A 22,859-nucleotide genomic window follows, 5' to 3' on the forward strand; every position below is an offset into this window, starting at 1 on the left:
AGTTGACATGAAAGCTTCACTTGTGCACTTCCAGGAATAAGAAGATGCATTGTATTTCTGAGTGCTTTTGTTAGAAAAACATTTATTAAATAATTTAAAAATCTGCCTCCTTGATTTGAATCTTATTCAAATATGTAGTTTTCCCTAGGCACCCATTCAACTACATGTATTACTTGCACTTAGGTTTGGTTGACTTAAAGAATCAGAGTGGAGGATGGAAGAAGAGGCAGTGATGTAAACAAAACAGAATTTTAGGTCTCCCTCAAATAAATATCTGAGTAGGTAGTCCAAAGTTGGTATCATGTTCCATAGTATCAGGAACTCAAGCTCCTTATTTCTCATTGTTTTATAAAGCATGGCTCCAATGGTCTAAATGGTAACATTTATAACTGAGGTGATGTGGTTGGAGAACAGCTAACACTTCACACATGCTGTCTCATAAGGAAGTTTCCCAGAGGCTGCCACGTGACATTTCTGCTTAGATTCCACTGGCCAAAACTTACTCACTAATTGCAAAGGAGCTTGGGAGATATAGTAAGCATTTATTTGGTAGTACTTCCCATATGGCAATCACTGCTCTTAACTCCAGTGATCCACTGTTCTGATAACAGATCTGTTCTCTCTCTTTTTTTTTATAAATTTGTCTATTTACTTATTTATTTTTGGCTGTGTTGGGTCTTTGTTGCTGCATGCAGGCTTTCTCTAGTTGCAGTGAGCGGGGGCTACTCTCCGTTGCGGTTCACAGGCTTCTCATTGTGGTGGCTTTTCTTGTTGCGGAGCACGGGCTCTAGGCATGTGGGCTTCAGTAGTTGTGGCACTCAGGCTCAGTAGTTGTGGCTCGTGGGCTCTAGAGAGCAGGCTCAGTAGTTGTGCCGCATGGGCTTATTTGATCCGCAGCATGTGGGGTCTTCCGGGACCAGGGCTCAAACCTGTGTCCCCTGCATTGGCAGATGGATTCTTAACCACTGTGCCACCAGGGAAGTCCTGTTCTCTCTTTTTCTCCTTCTGCCGTTTTCACTATTTCTGCTAACTGCTGACTAAGCGCTCTCTCTGCTATGGCTGCTGAATACCCCTGGTGTCTATTTTTCCATGATTTCCGTTTGTTGCCTTTTCTCTATATATCCCTATGTCAATCTTAGTGCAGTACCCCTCCTTATATTGCGTTAGATTGAAACTCCTTCAGAAAGTAGATTTTGATTGTTTTACATAATTACCATGCAGTGGAGAGTGCCCCAACTGGGCAGAGCTGTCAGGCTAATTCATACCCTACTATCCTGGCCAGCAGAGAGGGCTACTTATATTTTGAATTCAAATTCAAATTTTTTCAGACCATGAAAACTGCTTTTATATTCTACATGTATTACAAAGGACGTATTAAGAAGGATGTGTAGTATGAGTTTTGTTTAGTTTTCTAGACCACAGGTAATCTTCCTAATAGTTTTAATATAGAAAATTGAAAAGGAAAAGACACTAATTTCAGCCTGTTAAAAGTCACTAGCCAGATGTTGTAAAAAGAACCACTAATGAAAATTCTCCCTGGAGACTAAAACTTTCTTTATATTCAACCTAATGCTCTTAAAGAGAGTATCACATTTCATTGACATACAAGGCATTCGAGTTGAATTAAAAGGTTTGAAAAATACCCTTCTCTGAATTGGAGTCTAAGAGACTGGTTTTGAAGTTTACCTGCTTTCCTAAGAGGACTTTTACTTCTCTCTGCCATAAACTGAGTACTTTTTCCCAATATGACTTGATGCCATTCAAACTTTTTAATTAGATCTATAGTTGGATGTTCAGTTCAGGTGAAGCTGAGTCAACAGTCACACTTTTAAAACCTGTTTGGGCATCATGAAGCAAGCAGTTAAACTAGAAGTAAATTTAAAAGGCAAAATAAATGTTCTTTTTGTTCAGAAATCAGGAGGAGGAGAAAGAAAAAATAATAAGATTTTAATTGCTAGGCTTCACAAAAATCAGTTGTCAGTTGTTTTCTATGTACTTGATTCAAGAAATAATTTACGGATATAATCTGGGGGAAACAAAATTTAAAAAGAAGCAATATATTCAAATTGTTTTAAATAGACCTGGCATAGTTACAATCTTATCTCCACGAGTAACTCAACATTTTCTTTTACAATTTTTTTCTAAAACCAACTAATTTGCAGTTACAGTTTTCTTTCTGAACTATTGCCTGTAAAAACTCACTTCCTGGTTATTCATAGCAAAATGATTCCTTTCCCCACCCCCATCTGATTCTGATGTGATGAGGTAACTTTGAACAGTTGTGTGCATAACTCATTTTCTTCACTGCTGGGAAAACATGAGTTGCTTGGGGGGAAGGGGCAAATCCTTTTTTAAAAAGTCAACACTCAGTCTGCTGCAAGTTCCTATGTTAAAGGAAAATGAAACGACATTTAAATTTTCTTTCTCCTTCACCTTCATTTCACAGAAAAGGAGGATATTCTGCTAATTGCTATGGTAAACATCACTTAGAAGACTACGGCTTTATTCCTACAGGACTTTGGGAGAAACAACGTTGGAGAGACTATAAATATTAAGAAAATTACAAAGGCAGTAGGGCTACAGGGGGTAGAGAACTTGAAGCTGAAGTCAGAAAACAGCAACTTTTATGAGAACATCTGACAGAGAGTACAGTATTGCTTGGTGACTTTTACATATAGGCAGGCGGCTTCTGCTAACACATTGAAAATGATCTTTCCTGGTTTCAGTATTGTTCCTTTTCCTGGACCCCAAAATGAGCCTAGCCATAGGACAAAATGACAGTAATTAGGATATTCAATAGGAATTACCTGAGCTGACAACTCCCACAGGGAAGACAACAAATGCCTGGGCAAAAGCCTGAAAAGTTACATGGGCCTGTGAACAGGAAATTAACACCTTTGTGCCAAGCCTCTGCTGATCTCATTGGGAGAAAAATCACCGAGAACCCAGGAAAGTGTTTTACACATTAAAGTCCATGTTTGTCTCTGAGAACACTTCTCTTTCTGCCTGTGAACCATTTTCCTCCCTATCCTTCTTGCCTCACACTGCTGTCCCGTCGTCACCCACCTGCTTGCTTATTTTACTCTGGCCTTTTTCTTTACTTCACTGACTGTTCTAGTCTTTTTATGTATCTCATCATTTTAGGTTTTCCATCTTGCCTGTGTACTTTGTGCTCCATGAATGTTTCAACGCATACAAGTAATCCGAGGAGGAGAGTTCTCAGAGCAAGTCATCTAATTCGGTATCTCTCCTCTCCCCTGACTAAATGACACGAGCAATGCCCCCTAACTTTGGTGCAGCTACATGCCTCCCAAGTCAGGAGGGTGAGCCCAGACAGCTGCATCTCCACGTTTCCATAAATTCAGAAAAAATAAGGTTGAAAGAGAGATTTAAAAAAAAATATATATATATATATATATATATTTACAGAAAGGGCCAAAAGAAAGCTAACTATTGGCTTGTCTTCCTCTCAGGAAAAAAAAGCAGAAATATATCCACTGGAGTCATTGAATCTAATGGAACTACTACCTCTCATGTAAACCCGGGAATTGACAACAACACAAAAACACTAGCAAAACTTTCTTAGGATGCTGTCATCTTACGTTACAGAATAATTGCTATTTCTGTTCTCAAAAAATGGTAAGTTTACTTTGCAATTCCAAATGTTCAAATTCTGGTTTAGGATATTTCATGCTAATAAACTTCATACAGATATTTACAACTTCAGTACTTTGGGCCTTTCCATTGTCATAATACATATATATTTATCACTAGTTATTGCTCAAATCCTAAGAGAATTGTCCATAGTTTTGTCTCCCTTACACAACCTTCTACCTCTGTATAGTTTACTTTGCCAAGCAGCAACATGGTAATTATAGCCAGAGATCCTAAAATAAAAGTTATGTTGGGCCAAAATACCCCTTTTTTTTTTCTTAACAAAACATTGCCACCACTTCTGCCAAGGAGGTTGTGAAGAAAAGATGGCAAAAGGGGGTGAAAATAAACATGTGAGACTTCAGACCAGGGCATAGCCTCAGTGCAGGGACTTTTATTCACACTGGCAGTGTAAACATTCTCTAGAAACCTCAGTGGTGAGGTTTATGCCTGTTAAGAGTACATCCAAAATGTAAACAAATGAAGATTACCAGAGACATGAGGAAAACAAAATCAGAGCTTTGACAATGTCAGAATTCCCAATAGTGTTTCCGAAAGCAATAGTGTACCACAAATGTAATCAAATATTCTTTTGGGGCAGGGGGAAGCATTTCATGGTCAAAAAGATTTGGGAAACACTGGTTAAACAGGTCTCTCTACTGTAGAACTTCTGTCTACCCTTAGTACATAAGTCCTTTCTAAATTACCAAAAGAGTGAGAAAAAATGCCACTTTTTCCAAACTAATTGGACTGTAAAACCCCTGATCAAAGAAAATGTATTAACCTTGCCCAAAACACGAGTGCCCCAAAGAACACTTTGGAAAGTGCTGTATTTGATGTTTAACAGTTTTCGATATCAATGTCTTTATTGCACACTATAGCTACTCGCCAAATTGATGAATTACTATAAGAAGTAGCTACAGATATAAAACTTAATTCAAGCATCACATTTTAAAAGTGTAATCAAATAAGCTGACAACAAATTTATTATAGTTAGCATGCACTCAGCAATATAATTATTGCTTAAAGTTCAGGCCAATTTTAGAAATATATATTGTGCTTTAGGGGAGATTTTGGTCTTTATTTCTTTCCACGTGCTTGTTTTCATAACTAAATGTAGTGTGAACAATTCATTAATTGTAAACCATTTGCATCATAATTCTTCTGTCTCTCCTAATGCTTACAAAATATTTTAGAGATTTTTCTCAGTTCAATGAATAGGTAGAGTGGCTCAAAATGGAGAGATTGTTTTGTATCCAAATATTGTGCTTATCAAGAAGCCCCTCAGATTATTACCTATATCATCTTTAAATTGGCAATTGAAAAGTCACCTAGCAGTAACAAGGAGCTTCTTTCTCATTTTTGATGGCTACAATGACTCCTTTCTGCATTTTTCCTACTTTATTGGTGTCCAACCTGAAAACTCAGGGTCTCTTTCAGATGCAGAGCTCCTTTACAAGCACTGAAATTGCTGAGGCAGTTTATTCTCACACAATAAAGTCTACATATAATAACATGTGTCATTCTACAACCCTCATGGTAATCCAAAATAAATAGAAATCCTACAAGAACTAAAATCTGAAGCATAGCTCCATGGGAAGGCAACATTTTAAGACATTTACATTTAAAAGAAAGGCAATAATTCCTTCACCTTGAAAAACATAAATAATCTTGGAAATTTTGGAGGCATTTAAATTTTATCCAAAGCAAAATTTTTCACGCATCTTAATTTTCACGTATCTTAAAAAATACATATTTTTAATTCAGTAATCATTTGCTAATATCTGCAACTCTCTTTAGGACTAAATAAATGAAGAAGCCATCTTGTTTTTCCACATCACTGGCTCTAGCATGCTATAGAAGATCACCATGACAACAGGAGCTAGTTTGCCTGGTGTGAAGACAACAGTGTAGGCCTCATTTCCTAAATGCATGTTTCCACTAAAGTTGAATCACCAATTAAAAGACTCCTTTCTGCCCTTGGGGGCTTCAGAGATGCAAATAGTGTTGGGAGGGCTGGCTGGTCAGCTGCTACACCTAGTAACTCCTCCTGATTATCTAAAAATAAAATGATATTTTTTTTAAAAAAGGTATTTCTGAATCACATTGAATAGGAGTTAATATTCAAAATTGAAAGACTTGCTTGAAATTGTGAACTATTATCCTCGTTATAACTTGTGATTACTCTTTATATCCCTAAAAAGAGAGTATTCTGCATGTATTTTTAAGTATCTTATTATGGAACTGTGAGATACACAATAGTGTTGTTTGTTAACTCTCTGTCAATCATTAGCAAATATAAAACTGTAATAATGAAAATTAATATAGATTCTTTAAAAGATATGAAAAAGTGTGATGATAACAGAACAGTAAAATTTACATTTTATTCTGAATATATTCATAAAGAATGCCTTTATAATGTAAAGCAAGAAAATATAAAAGAATTTTTTGAAGACCCAGATTCATAAAAGAGATTTTCTTGACATTTAACTAATACTCAAACTACAGATATCATTAACGAGTTTTGATTGTAAGAAAAGAAATGTGTGTGTCTATTTTAGTGAGTAAAGAAACAGAAATGTTTAATGGAAGTATTTTTGAATAAATACAGTAATTTCTAAAATATAGATCAGTATTATTTTTGGGTACAATGATAAATAATGATAACTAACGTTTTTCATCTATCTCCCTGATGTACACTATTCTGTGCATTTCTCCTTTCTGTATCAACTTGATAAATATGTATTTCAGTTTTGACATTTTACTATCCTTATCTGTAAATGAAATACTAAAAATATCCAAATTATGTTACTTAGTATATTTCTGATTTTTTTATAGTAAGAAAAGGAGGATATAAGAATCTCAACAAAATTAATTTTCAAGTAAAATTACACATTTCCACTAATAAGCATATGATAAAGACATACATTATTAAATGGCGCTATTTAGGAATTATGTGCATAAACTTAACAATACACACTAGCCAATTTTCGGTAATGTGTGTTTGTATATTTAACTATTTCTTTGTATAGCTAATTAAATGTTTGTTGCAAAGTCTCATGGGAAGCTCATTTGCATATACCTTGTTATAATGGCTAAACACATTTTCACTAAGTATTGCCTGATGAATAGATATTTCACAAATGCCTGGCATAGACACAACAACAAACTATGGACACATGTCATTATTACTGTAGTTCATCAGCACAGCTCTCCATGGTTCTCTCTGCATAATTGGACTCATTTAGGAATCACTCATTTGCTTATGAGTGGTAACTAGTGTAGCATTGCATTTTAATTTTAAAAGTTTAATTAAAATAAAAATTTGTTCAGTTTTTACATATTTGAATATGTATAGATATTTTAATGTGAGTTCACATGCAAGTCTGATTCTAGGAGAAAATGTCACATCAGAAAATAAATTGTCAAATTCAGATATAAACTGAAATAAAAAGGAATAACAAACAAAAATGTTAACGTTGTATCTTCTTCACACAGTTCTCTTGTGAGAATTATGTGAGATAATCCATGTAAATAAAATGACCGTCAACAGTAGAGCTACAGTAAGCATTAATTTCCTTCTAGCTTTTTCTCTAGAATGAAACAACTTAGAGTGACCTAAAAAGAACAGTAGGTAACTTGTGAAGTTAATTATTTCAAGAGACTCACAAGGTACATTAGCGTGGATGTGAACAAAGGTTGCTTAGTTTTGGGTGATCTTAGTTTTGCAGCCATGCAACACTATAAAAGCAGAAGTCATTATGCCTTCTTCCACTTCCTATGAGTAATTGGTGGGCTGATTAATAAGCATTTAACACATTCTATTAAATTTTTTGCAATCTAAATATCATTTTGCAATTTCTTTCACATATTTCTAACTTCTTTAAATATCTGTCCTCACGGATGTTCTTAACATCTCCCAATTTAGCATCATCTGTAAATTTAATTAAGTGCTTTTTCTGTCCCTTCTTGCAGATCATTAAAAAGCATGCTAAATTAAACCATGACAAACTCCTACCAGACCCCACATTGTCTTGTCATGCAAAGCATTTTACTTCACAAAGCACCAGAATTACCAATAATACTTTTAAAATGTAGGAGTTATACAGGTATTTCATTTCTGCCAATGAAAAGAACCCTGAGCATTTCTTTCTAGGAGGCTACTAAAATTTTTATCAGTTATGGCAGCCATAATTTTGATATATGAATAAATTATATTATATCAACTGGACTAAAATGACTAAAGACACTTAAAACAACAGTCTTATATACATATGTGTAAGACTATTTTGTATGTGCCTATGAACATCAAAGTATATGTCAATCCCATATGTCAGTGCAGATGCTCAACTGCTGGGAGGAATGGACTCTGAGGAATGGAATCCAGGGAGAGAAATTCAGAGGAATTTTCACTTTTTTGGTGTAATATTTTCAATTTTTTGCAGTGAGCATGACTTACATGTGTTTTTAAAAAGTAAACATATTTATATGTATTATAGGATGTACCTGCATGATCTGCCCTCACCATCCCAAATGTGACACTTAGAATGAGGTAACATGAAGTCACTGAAAGAAGGTGACATTGCAAGTTCAGACAAATTGTCATTGCAAAATATCAAATTTTGTTCATCCTGTCTATCAACAAACCTATCTTGAGACTATATTACATGTGAAACATTTTGCTAAGCTGTACCTGGAAAGCAGATTTCAGTCATCAGGAGGCAGTGTGGCTAAAGGCTAAGATGAAAGGCTATGGCTTTAACAACTACTAGGTACGTGGCCTTATGCAAATTAACTGACCTCTCTGAGCATCAATTTCCTCAACTTACAAATGAGCATAATAATAGTACCTATCTCACAAAACTGTAGTGAGGATTAAGTAAAATATATTTTCTAATTTTTGTAAAACCCTTATAATAGTACCTGGCACTAAGTAAGACCACTATAAATTCAGTATTTACTTTAATTAATGAATTCATTATAGAGTTATTGAGAAATGGTCCCAGCTGTCTAAAATCCTTTTGGAACAAGGAAAGTTGTAAGTAAATACTATAGACTGAATATTTGTGTCCTCCCAAAATTCACATGCTAAAACCTAATTCCCAATATGATGGTATTTAGAGGTGGGGACTGTGGGAGGTGCTTAGGTCATGAGGGTGGACCCCACATGAATGGGATTAGTGACCTTATAAAAGAGAAAGCAGAGAGCTCTCTTACCACTTCTCCCATGTGAGGATACAGAGAGAAGACAACCATCGATGAAACAGGAAGCTGGCTGAATCAGACATGAAATCTGCTGGTGCCATTTATCTTGAACTTCCCAGGGTCCAGAACTGTGAGAAATAAATTTATGTTGTTTATAAGCCACCCTGTCTATGATAATCTGTTATAACAGCCCAAATAAACTAGGAGGACAATAAACAAATACAATGTTATAAACAAACAAACAAAAGGAACTGAATGAATTGTAGTAAATGGTCTGTTGAAGTAGTTTATGTTCTAATTAAATGGAAAAGCAAACCAAGTAAATTGTATAGCACAATGTGCTGCATCACAACAATCCTTTGAATAAAGCCATTTGGAAATAGAGGTAAGTGATCGGTTCAGCCTGTGAAGGGAGAAAAAGTTTCAGAAAGGATATGACATTCTTGCTAAAGTCTAAAATAAGACACAGGTCTTGAAAATCATGTAAAGCCAGGCCTTTCGTGCATACTTTTTCTTATGTTTATAGGGTTAAGTCCAAACTGATTAGCCCTGGAATAAAATATCCTACATGTCTGGCTCCAACTTACCTCAGTTTCATCTTTTTCACTCCACCTTAACACCCATTAGAATTTCCCCAATATCCCCATAATCTCTTATCCAACATTGGTAGGGATAGATGTGTCTTAGAATGCAGACTTTTTCAGATTTTAGAAAGGTAATTCAGTATCCAACTTTAGATTACCAGAGGTCTGGGGTAACACCACATAATCAAACATATCAATACACCTGCAACAAAACAAACCTATTCATCTCATGCCAGTTCAGGTGAGGTTCTCCTGACAACTGAGATCAGATCAGATCAGAATTGATGGATAGATACCAAAAGAGTTAGAAAAAACATGTAGTCTATGAAACTTTGGGGACCTTAGAATTGTGAATAAGGGATGTTGATCCCTGTCACCCAAATATGAAATGCTCTTTTGTTCCTCTGTAAAACCTCTGTTACTAATGCCTCTTCTGCCTTTCAAACAATCCATTCTTCAAGGCCCAACTCAGATATCATCATCTTGATGAATATAATTTATGACATCCATAACACATCTCTGGGTCTCATTAGTACTTTGTGAATCCCTCTCTTATTGTTTTGATGACATTGTACACTAATTATGTGTTTAAATGTTTGTCACTGCCTCTTAACTGTAAGCTTTCAAAGGCAGGGATTGTGTCTTTCTCTTCTTAGTATCTTCTGTTCATAATATAGCATCTGGCATATGGTAGATGCTCAATATTAGTGGTGGAATAGAGTGAACTTATAACAATCTAGGAATATAAAACAACAATACAAGTGTACAAAGATCTATCATCAAACTTCAAGGGATAGAAGTCATATGAATAGTTCAGACTAAAGGTTATAGAGAAGTAATTAGAAAAATTTCATTTCTACATAGATATATGAGGAGGGTGTTTAGGAGATGGTAACTGAAGAAATATGTTTATGAAGGGGAATCCAGGCTTAAAAATCACATTAAGGAAGCAGTGCAGATGAGCTGCAGGAAATGATTCACATTTGAAACAAATAGGAGATAAGGCTACAAAAAGTGGATGCTGCTAAATTAAAGAGAATTTGGAACTTCGCAATAACACAGTCTGTTCTCATTCTATAGCACATCAGACACCAGTATTTTTACGCTTCTGTATTGGACAAGTGAAAACCCAATAGAATGAAATTGGGCAATAAATCCTTCCTTTCTAAAGTTATGTTTTGACAGGAAAACAATTTATACTGACTAATAAGCAAAATAATTTTTTGCTAGATGGTTGATGAAGGAAATCATTGCTCATTCCTGCACACTGAACCATGAAAAACAAATACAGGTAAGTTGATTTGAAAGTGAGGCAGTAAGATCAATGAAAAAGAGGTTAATCATTCTCTAAAGAAAACAAGGATAACTGATGGATGAATTTTTTAAATGCTTTAGTATTTTATTCCAACTCTAGGAGGAAAAAAATATACTTGCCAATTTTGTGAAAATGAAGAAGATGATATAGAATTTCCAAACCTACGGGGAGAGAGAATATGAAATGTTGCAAAATTTTCATTGGTGATAGAATATATTTTTTAAAAAAGGAAAATACACCGTATTTTGTAGGAGCACATTAGTTACTAAAACTGGTGTTACTTTTTTTCCCAAAATATGTTGTCTCTAATAATAACGGTTCATTTTTACTAGATTAAATATTAGTAAGAATTCATATTTCCAGAAAGACAGACTTGAGAGCAGATCTGGACACTTCTGTGGTATGATTTTTTGATGAGTCCATCACAGAAATCTCTCTTACTCCACCATCAGTTTCTGGCCTATCACGGGGCCTAAAATAGTTTCCATCTATTGGGTTTTTCTATGCAAATGCAAGTATTCTCCAGAAGGAAGTCCTTTAAGTCCCTATAAACTTCGATAGTTTAGCGTGTATTCGTTCACCCGTTCATTCATGGTCAGCTGCAAAGTTGAAGGTTGTGAGAAAGAATGTAGGCATCTCCCGTAGAATTAAACAAAAGGTAAGAAGGGCGGTGCTGTGAAGAGGAGTGAGAGAGAGACAAATTTCACTATGTTTAATGCAATTACACATTCCTAAAATGCCAGTCCTCTTCCCTCGCAGTACTTGGTTTCATAGCAAACAGAGTTGAGCCTCAGTTAATCATAAAATGGCATAAACCAGGAGCCTGGATCCTCAAACCTGCCTGTTAATTCCAGTATTACCCTGCCTGACCCTACTGACTCTTTTGAATTGCTCTCTTTCGGAAAACATTTTAGATTCTTAGGCAACTCTTTAAAAGATTTTATTGTGAAGCCACTTACCAAAAATGTACATTTTTGAAACTAAAACAGTAACAGACATCTTTTTTAATTGAAATGTAATCGACATAGAACATTATATTAGTTTCAAGTGTGCAACATAAAGATTCTATATTGGTATATATTGTGAAATGATCACCATAAATCTAGTTAATTTCCACCACCGTATATAGTTACACATTTTTTTCTTGTGATGAGAACTTTTAAGATCTACTTTCTAAGTAACTTTCAAATATACAATATAGTATTATTAACTGTAGTCACCATGCTATACGTTTTATCCCCATGACTTATTTATTTTATAACTGGGTGAAAGTGGTCAAATGGTACAAACTTCCAGTAGTAAACATCTATAAGCAAATGTTTGTGTCAAATTAGTGGAGGTGATTTCCATTCTTAAGTCAAAGCCACAGTGCTGAACTTCTTAGAAGTAATAATACCAATAGATTAAGGATCCATTAAACTCTGAGCCCTCTCCATGTTAGCATGAACTTTACTACAATCTAATTACTTGTCAATTAGATATTTAGTTCATATTAATGTAACTGCTTAAATTCTTTTTGAAATCAGGAGGAATAAAAATAAATAAATCTTGTTTTACTGAATTTAATTGAAGGTACATTCAGAAAAATGTGATTTATGTATTAGAGTAATGTAGCCTGGCTGATCTCTCCAATCCCTGTCTTATGTAATATGAAAAGCCTTGAAATTCTTTAAACAGAACTTGTACAGTTTTAAGTGTACATGTATTCTTATCACCCTCCATCTCACAAATTCAGATTTTCATTATATTTTCTTCTGTACAATGTCATGGTCACCCTGGGGTCTGAATAATTTTATTTTGATTACATGAGGATAAGTAATAAAATACAGTTTGTGAATCTTGAAGAAATACATCTCTCTCTCTCTCTCCTCTCTTTCTCTCACACACACATGCGTACACACATAATACACACACATGAATACATACATTAATACACACACCTGCAAACATATAATTTTAACTCATTTACACTCTCACCTAATCCCAAGCAGAATAAATGATGATTAATTTTAAAAATGCAGAGATAAAGATCAACAACTGTTACAACAAAATAATGGCCAAATATAAATGCTGAAAGGGAAAATCAGAGAAAGAATGCAAGCAGGAGATCCTACCTGAGGAACATGGCTGTCATTGGGCCAAGTCTTAGTGCATAGTTTCCTAACAGACTAGGCAAAGAGACAACATGATGGATTACAGGGCTATCATTTTCTACGAAAAGAGAGCACACCAGTTCATCAACAGAGGGAAAATTTCCTATCCCTGAGTTCGAAGATGAATTTGTCAAAAAAGAGCTTTATATAACAGACAGTGAGCTCCATAATGTCCCCCATAGCAATTTTACAAGCAATATAGAGATGTTCCACATGGCTATTCCTTATACTGTTCTGACACTGAAGCCAAGTGCACATTGAAAGGTGTGGATCTATAAAGGCAGAGTGGGAGGTGAAGGTGGGGAATGGAGAGAAAAAGGAGAAGTTGGCAGGAAGAAAAGGCACAAATACGCATGTTTCTGCAACATGGCTTAATGCAAATTTATGCTTAAACAATGTAGAAAACTGAATAGCTAATACTTAGAATATCTTGTTCGAATATCAGTGTCTTTCCAAGTTTCTGGCAGAAGTTATATGGTAGATCATTTAGTTACCAGACACATAGATAAAAAAGATGTTATATCATTCTGACAATTGAATAAGTTATTGTGTGTTTGCCATCTTAAATAACCAAATCATATGCACATGATATGGTCTGTAGACAGTATCTATTTCTTTGTGTTTTGCTTTGTCTTGTGTTTCTCCAAATAGCTCTGTATTTTGAAAAAGTGCCTGGCAGAGGCATCAGGATTTTGCCCCACTGTACACTGATATGTGTGTTGTTTGTGTGGACATTTAAACTCTTGCTTTTCTGAGGTGTTTGTATGGCTTCATGGAGATTTTAGACCGTCAGAATTGTATTTCAAAGCTCTATAATTTGCTTCATAGACAAGTGTTAGATATGCAACCTGTAAAGGAGATTTTGTTGCTTTTCACTTATAAAAAACGCCATTAGCTTAAGATTTGAAACTATCCTTTACAATAATAAATGTAAGTGAACATTGCAAGAGCTTTGTGGTTAGACCTGGGTTGTAATCTCAGTTCTGACAAATATTAGGTAAGTGAGCTTGGGCAAGTGGCTTTACCTTTGTTAGCTTCAGTTTCTTCATCTGTAACATGGTGATGGTAATACCTCCCCTGGAGGTTGTCTGGAGAATGACAGGTCATATGGTGAATGCACCATGCCTAAAACACAATGCACATAGAATTATCGATCACACAATCAGCCAATCAATCAGCCACAGCTAGTGAGCATTTTGAGTATTGTAATCTCAAGTTTAGAACTGAGTCTTCTCTTGTCTTCAGAGAAGCAGGGGCTCTAGTTCATTCCACATACTGTTTGCTAAAGGATTTGTGGTCTCTAAATGCTAAAAACTATATAAAATAAATACATGCATAAATAAAAGAGGGAAATAAGAAGCTTAGGTTGAAAACATACCTCGCACTTTGGCTAGATATGTGAACCATAATAATCATGAGTTTTATTCTGTCCACAAGCTTATAGGACCTACTTTTTTTGTCATTTCAAATAGATTTGGATAAAGAGATTTCACAAAGACTATCTAGAACAATTTCCTGAAGAGAAACTTTGCTAATATTTTCATGATAATTTTTGTGGAGTTTTAAACTTTTACTGAAACTAAAATCTGGTAAACCAATTAATCCAGGAGCTGCGACAGTGGGTTAAACCCACTGATTTCCCTACGGCACTGAGCTCAGAATGGCCTCTTAATAGATACCATCACACTTTCTACCTTTGGAGGCAGAGTCTCAAAATGTAAAGGAGTGTCTCAAAAAGCTGAGAATATCCTAGGAGAATAGCGCTTTGCATGAATATATCATGAAATTTTGCTGACTTTGAGTGTGTGTCTTTATACACCTGTATGTAAATATGAATGGACAGTGCCTTTACCTCTCTCTTTCTCTCTCTCTCAGGCAATTGTACAAATGAAAAGGGCTATAATTTTGCAAATCAACTATTACTTTCCTTTTATCTTGTTTATTATCTACAAGAAGGGGACAGTACTGACCCTCATATGTTATCTTCTCTCATGTAAAGGCAGTGTGGTCAAGCACAAAGAATGTGGGTTTCTGAATTAGACCAACCTGTATTTTCATTCTGGTTCCTCCTATTCACTAGTTGAGGAAGCCTGAAAACACACACACACACACGCATGCAGATCTCTTTAAACCTTGGTTTCTTCATGGGTAAATAGGGTTGATAATAACTATCTCATTGTTTAAAGTTAACTTGTTTATTCTAGGGGAAGTAAAATAACTTTTTATTCCCTTCAACACAAATGAACCACTATATATATATAGAAGCTGACACTCACAGTGTACATGGAAACTCAAGCAAGTTTTAATGCTATCTTTTTCCTCCAACATTGAGAAGATAAGGGAAGGGAAGGAATTCCAGTCAACTAGGCATGTTCAGGGTTACACACCTTCACCACTCTGGGCAGGCATGAGACACACTGAGAGCAAAGAAGGACTGCAGTGTTATCTTGACAGCCACTCACCCTTAGAAACTCTCTTCTTTTCTCACAAGCCAGAAAAATAACAGAACTTCTATCAGGAGACCCCAGGAAGGATATGAGCAGGATGTCAGGCCAAATTCATGTCTGTGGCCTCAGACTATCCCAGAGAAAGTCTATAAGTAACTGCCAGTCTTACAGGTCCAATGGGACCGGGTAGAGTCCGGCTCTTTTGAGGCAAGGAGAGATGGGGCAGGAAGGGGTGGGGGGGTGAGGCAGCCAGATCACATCTAGAGTGAGGAAGCGTTCAAAGGTGGAGTTTGTCAAGAGTGGCCAGGAGGACAGGGCCCATGATATTCCAAGCAACCCCAACCAAACACATCTTTTAAAATGAGAGCTAAAACCCAATCCCAAATTTTCAGCAACTCACAGATCTGTGGTGTCAGAGTCAAATGCCTCAGACATTTTTATATCTAAGTCCTATGGCTTTTAAATTCCTTAAGGGCTGGTTCTGTGACCAGATAAAATCTCCTTACAAAGTAGCTTCTCCTTGGAAGAGTCTAGACCCCAGGAAGATGGAATTGTCCCAGGGACCCCTTACCAAGATGAGGATCAAATCCCTGTGAAAAGTGTCTGGCCCATAGGAGGCACTCAACACACACTAGTCTCTTGCCGTAATTAGATTCATTTCTCCATTCTTACCAAAAAAATTATGTATTTGTTGAATATCTCCTATGTGCTAAGCATTGGACTTGATCCTGGGGCAAAACAATGACTGAGAATGGCAAATCCAGATGCTCATAGAATGTAAAGTCTGGCTTTGACCTATGCTTTACACTATTTCTCCCAGATGTGGTCTTGGCAGTGTGATTCATTAGGCTGAGCACATTACTAGTAGTTAAAAGACAAAATTGGGATTCTAGTTCTACCATTAATTAGCTATGACTTTGGAAAAACCATGTAATACTCTTACTCCTGGATGTCAGTTTCTATAGAAAAACAAATCAATGGAGAGATAAGCTTTAAAACCCCCTTTTTCTGAACATAGGTAACTACGTGGTTATCAAACACGTATCCTTGTACTTGTTCATGCCACACTTCAACCAACCAAGCTCACTAGCCCTCTCAAAAGTGCTATTTTTCTTGCCTGATCCTATTACCGCTCTGTCTTCATGCCTAGCTGGTTAGTAATGGCAGCCGGGTTCCATTGGCCCAGTTGTAGCCATGCACCTGTGGCACAAAGTTTTGCAGATTGAAGTGACTAGCAAGGCTTAAACCATGGACAAGCAGGTCTCAGGGCACCCTCTCTCCAGCAGTGGACAGCTGCTCGGAAGCTGTCTACACCATGATTTAACACTAAGAACTTGTTTTGAAACAGCTCTTTTCGACACCAGATGTCCAACAATGGCTATTTTCACAGGCCTGACACAGTCCCTGCAAGGCTCAGGCATGTCATTTTGCTCTAAAATGTGCTGTATCAATAACACGTCTCCACACCATCTCCTGTCTCAGGTTTCCTGAGAAAAGGAAGGCGCTCGGGTGAAATCAGAGACTCCATTGGACTGACGGGCAAGTTTCAGCCTTATCGAGGTTCCCCCACATTTCAGTGTAGTTTTGTGCACTTTGGTGATGCTGAGAACAGATTGATGCCAATAAGCCGTTTGAGATAAGAACTAATTGGAAACAGAAGGTTGAAGAATGATGATGTTGGGAACGAGCAAAAGGGACAGACAAGTAATTATTCAGGCAGAATTTCTTTACGCAAAAGACAGATGGAAAAGGGAACAAAATTCCAAAGTCCATGGCAGAAGTAAGCAGCTGCACATTTCTTTTTTTGTGGAAAAGCAAACAGAGTGAGTGATTCACTGGGTTGGTAATGGGTTCCAGGGATCCCTAGGGAGTCACAATGTGCTGGCAGCCCACAGCATGTAAAATCACTCAGTGGTCTCCATCGAGTTCACCTCCTCAACTGACTCTAATTGTGAGGCATATGAGATGAGATTTAAGGGAGAGACTGAAGAGAAACAGCCTCCCATTCACACATGAATCACAGAAGAGGTACACTGCAGAAAAGGCAGGAAGATCAACACACACGCCAAACGTTCCACATTCGTAACGACCCATAGATCAGATTCAACTGAACATTTCCATTCATAACTATAAATTCACTACAAACAGAAATCACGAGAAAGTGGCATCTCGGAAAATAGTCCTCAAAATTATCATCAAGTCATCAGGTTGTGGATAAATAAAGCTCTATGATCTCAAAGCTGAATTTGAAAGACAAAGGCAATAATAATTAGAAATCAGGGTGGGAAACAGAGATGCCAACTTCCCCCCAAAGCAAAATCCATTAGCAGCAACCTTGCTCAGCAGGACTAATTTAAATGCTGTTTAACACAGTACTGTCTACAAAAAGATAAAAATAAAAATAAAGACCCAAAAAATGTTTCTTTGTTTTTATCCCAGACTCAAACTATCTATCTATCCCCATCTTTCTCTCTCTCTCTTTCTAATGTGTAGATGTATATATAGATATTTATAGATATAGATATATGCACATATAAGAGTGACTTAAGGACAAATGCATTGAAAGAACATTCTTCAAGGACACCCCTCCCAAGGAATGATAAGATCAAAGGAACTGGGTACCCAGTTAGCTGCGAACATGAAACCAGATCCCAGGCTTCACAGTGATGAAAGGAGTTTTTAATACGTAGAAAATGATAAAGAAAAGAAAGAAGGGAAGAGAGATAAGATCTCATACAAAGTAAAAGTCACAATTTGGTCAATAGGGATAAGAAAAAAGGATAGGTATAATTATTAAAGAAAACAAGAAAGGGCAGTAATAGATTTCAGAATAATACATTTTAGGATGGGATGAGGTATAAATCTTTACAATGGGATTTTTACCCCATTTGGGGTTTTTACAAACTGAAGCTGAAGTACATTCAACTGCAATCACTCCTCTGCCCCAACTCCCTCTTCCCTTCTCTCCTCAAGTTTCTAGACTCCTTCCTGCTTCAGCCCAGACACCCAGAGTTCTTCTGCTGGTCCCGCTCCTCTCAACCTGCCCCTCGGGCTAAACCACACTCAGCCTTCTGGCCTCAGACTCTAAGTCTCAGAGATGCCTGGCTTGAGTTCCTTTCTCATCTTTAATATGGAAACTCTAGATTATTCTCCCATAAAACTCATGGGTTTTCTTGCACATTATGTAAGGCAGTTTGAAGTTATATATTTATTTCTATGTTTGTTAGTTTATTTTCCTCACCACACTGTGAGCTCCCCTTGAGCGGAAACTTGTTTGTTTTGTTCACCACTGTGACATCTACTCTCCGACAGAGAGCTTGGCACACAGTAAGTGCTCAATAAAACCTGCTGCTGATTTAACAGACACCACTCCCAAAATCTCTCATAGGCCATAGCATTTTGCTACGTATGGCTAAAAATAATAATTATTATTATATATAATTATATTATATATTACACATGGTAACAATAGCAACAGTTATATCTAGGACTTAACAATTAACCATGTGTCAGGCACCGTTCTGAGAATCTTATTTACACTGAGTCACTTAATCCTCATGACACCCCAATGATGTAGGTACTATTATGATATCCATTTTAGAAATGAAGCCATTGAGGCACAGAAAATTAAATAACTTGCTCAAAGTCAACTAGCTATTAAATGATGGAACCTGTATTAGAAAGCATTCTCCAGAGCAACAGAACCAATAGGATGCATATACATTATGAGAGATTTATTTTAAGGAATTGGATTACGTGTTTGTAGGGGCAGGCAAGTCTGAATCTGCAGAGCAGGCTGGAGACCCAGGGAAGAGTCGATGTTGTCATTTGAGTCTGAAGGCAGTCTGCTGGCAGAATTCCCTCTTCTCAAGGGATGTTAGTCTTTTCTCTTAACGTCTTCAACTGATAGGATAAGGCCTACCACCTTTTGGAAGGTAACCAGCTTTACTTGAATTCTAATGATTTAAATGTTACTCATATCTTAAAAAATACCTTCACATCAACATCTAGACCGATGTTTGATCAAAGCTAGGTACCATGGCCTTACCAAGTTAATACATAAAATTAGCCATCACAGAGCCAGGATACAAATTCAGTCTACCCCCAACATCCAAATACTTAATGAATATACTACTTAGGCATCTAGACTATGAGGATTCCCTTAAAATTCATTTTCTACACTTATGACAGTGAGATAAATATATAAGTATTTGTGTGTATACGTTTGATCGTGTGTGAGAATAAAGAATAAAATTCAGGAACATCTGCCACAATAATTTCCACAGGTAAAAATATTTCCTTGTTTTATTGGGATAATTGTTAAGTATCAAGATGGAAAAAGATAAACTGTAGGACTTACATTTTAAAGATGATCTATTGCTTATTATCAATTTTCAAATGAGCTTTAAATGGCAGGAAAGGAACTCAGGACCTCAAAGAAATTCTTGTACCACAGTATCCGAAGACAAGGAGAATAAAGAAATTAATATTATGTTTTCAAAGCAGAACAGTGAACGGAAGTGACAGTCCCTGGGTTCCAGTTGTAATTCTGCCATGAGCTGAACGTGGTCGTGAGCAGAGACGACCATGACCACTCAGGATGACCAGGAGTTCCCCACGGCAGCTTCGCCACCAACTTCCCTTCAAATCTAATAGTCCAAGTTTCATGCTCATTTTTTGGAGAAAGTTACCACCTCCAGACATCTGGGTTACATAAAAAAAATATGTCACCCTGTGTTTAATATATTAGGTCATGGACATACGCTCACACAAGCAAAATATAGTTTATTATTTATAAGCCACCATAGTAGAGAGCCAAATCCTGTCATCATGGAGTACAGATCCAGTGTTCTGTACTTTTCACATCCATAAAGTAGGAACAGAATTTCCAATTATGGATGTTGATACATTATAGAATGTTGGAAGAAGCAATTTCAGAAGCACATGTTCAGAGAGCAGCTTTTTCTTTAAAGTAAAGCCTGGCTTTGCAGGAGATGCCCACTAGACAACTGGAGTAAATATTTGTAAGGATTTTTTTTTTGAAGAGCTGAGGATAACAGAAGCTATTTGCTGAGAACTTTTATCCATCATTAACACAGATACCCTGAAGCCTGGCAGTGAATGGAGTTCTACTCTGCTCCCTGACCTACCCACTTTTTGGTGTAAACCACAGTAAAGGTGATGAATCATCAGATCCTGGAAAAATAAGACTCCGCAGGTCAGTTCCTTTGGGGCAGAGCATCCAAACGGAATGATAGCTATGTCATTCACCAGAAATAGACATCAGTTCATCTAAAACATTCAAGTGAAAGAGTCCAAACTGAGGAATCCAAATTTTATGTATAACTAGAGGCATGATAATTGATGATTTGGAACACCAAGAAGCAATGTTTACATTTCAAACATACAAGGCTTGATTTTCCTGGCATGAACATGAATCAGACAAAAAGGATATACACAGTTACACAGGAGGAGACATGTTTCAGCTACGAACATTTCACTGGAAATGACAAAAAGAGCCTGTGGGAAAACCCAGAGGACAAGAGAAATGAGTGAACACAATAGGAACTTGCACATAGAGATGAAGTTAAAGGGGATAGAACCGCGCCATTTAAGAAGAGAGTATATCGCATTTCATAATTTTCTATTTGCCTGGTTTCTGTCCACTCCAATATTTTAAAAGTCCATTATTCTTCGTGTTTGTGGAAACGCACAGGGCCATATTTCAATTTCACCTGAATGCCATCTCCCATGGCTAAAGATTTTGCAACAGTTTATGAGGCAGCAGCATGCTAGAGTTTAGATTTCGTGGTGGTGTGTGTGTGTGTGTGTGTGTGTGTGTGTGTGTGTGTGTGTGTGTGTGTGTGTGTGTGTGTGTGTGTGTGTGTGTGTGTGTGTGTCCTTCCAAAGGGAAGGTGTTCTTTTCACCTCTTTGCCTCTTTGGGGCTGCGGCAGAGAAGAAAGCCTCTGCAGTTTATGTTAGCTTTGTCAGCCCTGTAAGCAACCATCTGTTTCAGCGGCGGAGTGCGATCTGTCAGTTTTGTTTTTGGTGGGGATGTAGTGGCAGGAGCTGGCTCATTGTTGCTTCTTGGAGACCGCAAAGTAATTAACCATTCCAGTACTGGTTACAAAAGAGATGGACACTCTCAACGTTGGGCCAGATTTTTGCTTTATCCAGTGCTGGAAGTACTACAAAAAACTGAATAGCTATTCATCGTGCTTCATTGTTCCCTAAAGAGGCAACATGCTCTTTGTTATAAAGGCAACCTGGATTTCCCGACATACTGTTTCATTTCAATATCTGTGCGCCAAAGATGGAACAAAGTCTGGGTGCTGTAGACAAACAATCAAAACATGACAGTGACAAACACCCTGAGAGACCTCATTCGCCAACACGTGAACAGGGACCTTGTCATTCACAGACAATGGGAGGCGTGAGCTGGGGCTTGGAAGAAAATAGGAAAGAAGAGGGAACAGGGGGTTGATTTTTAATATATTAGGGGGGTGTGATAATTTTCTGATTGAGCATAACTTTATAGGGCACAATCCTAATAAATCAAAGACCTGTGGAAAGAGGACCAACAGGTTTTATATTTTATTCTATTTTTCTCATGGCTTCTCTCTATTTGTCTTTCCCTCTTTCTCTTTAATCTTCAGCATGACGTTCTGTCTCGCTTCCGATCCATGAAATGGACTTAACAATTGAGCTACAAGATGTTGAAAACACCTCTCAAATGGATGTATAAAAATAGATTTTGAGAACTTTTTGGAAAGATTTACCCTATAAGAGAAAAGTAAGGGAAAATGAACAAATTACTCTCTTGTTTCTAACATTACAATCTCTGAACACTTTGTAGTATATATTTATTAATTTAATAGGACTAGTCAAGCGTAAATACTGTCTTTATTTTCAACTGACTCGTTTATCTTTTCCAGCAAATTAAAAAGTTTGATGAAATAGTTAGGTTGGCTATCGTATGAGATAAGAAAATACTTCCAGTAGTGTGGGCTAAATATTCCACATTTGTAGCTATTCTAGCCCTGTACACAATGGCAGGGTTTGAAAAATTAGATTCTCATCTTCTGAACGTATTCTCAAAAAAGTCATCCCACCATTTTTTCCTGACAGCTTACTAGTTATCTTGGTTTTTTCTAATTAACATTTTTTTTTGCTTTAAATAATAATTTATAAAGATATTTTACTTTGCAATTAAAACTATTCTTTATTAGTTAATGAAAGTAATTAATCTATGTCCAATTGTCAATGTTCCTTTAGTATTTTTAGGCCAATCTCAACTCTTCCATTCTTTTCTCCACACTGAATATTTATCAATTTTACTTTTTTCTGTAGATTTTTAGTTATCCATTTCTTGGTCTGCTATTCCAGTTGTTCCTTAAAAAAAAAAAAAAAACTATATACATAAGTAATATTGAGGCCTAACCAAAACCACGTGGGACGAGGTATGTTTTACTTCCTATTTTTAAGAAATTCAACTCTTTA

At 36.6% G+C, this 22,859-nt stretch overlaps 1 long non-coding RNA gene across 12 annotated transcripts in view; it reads right to left on the minus strand.

The window, feature by feature from the left end:
• LOC309666940 overlaps positions 1–22,859 on the minus strand; it is a 302,552-nt gene that overhangs the window by 80,656 nt on the left and 199,037 nt on the right. For 10 of the 12 annotated variants that reach the window (XR_014267380.1, XR_014267381.1, XR_014267383.1 and 7 more), the window contains exons 2-3: positions 13,937–14,036; positions 8,872–8,987 (exon numbers count right to left, since the gene is read on the minus strand). The exons of 1 other annotated variant lie outside the window; for it this stretch is intronic. This is a non-coding gene — a long non-coding RNA (uncharacterized lncRNA). The remainder of the gene's footprint in view (positions 1–8,871; positions 8,988–13,936; positions 14,037–22,859) is intronic. One more of the 12 variants, XR_014267384.1, reaches the window with a different exon arrangement.

This window comes from Balaenoptera physalus (genome assembly GCF_965194825.1).
Source record: "Balaenoptera physalus genome assembly, chromosome: 9".
Classification (NCBI taxonomy): domain Eukaryota; kingdom Metazoa; phylum Chordata; class Mammalia; order Artiodactyla; family Balaenopteridae; genus Balaenoptera; species Balaenoptera physalus.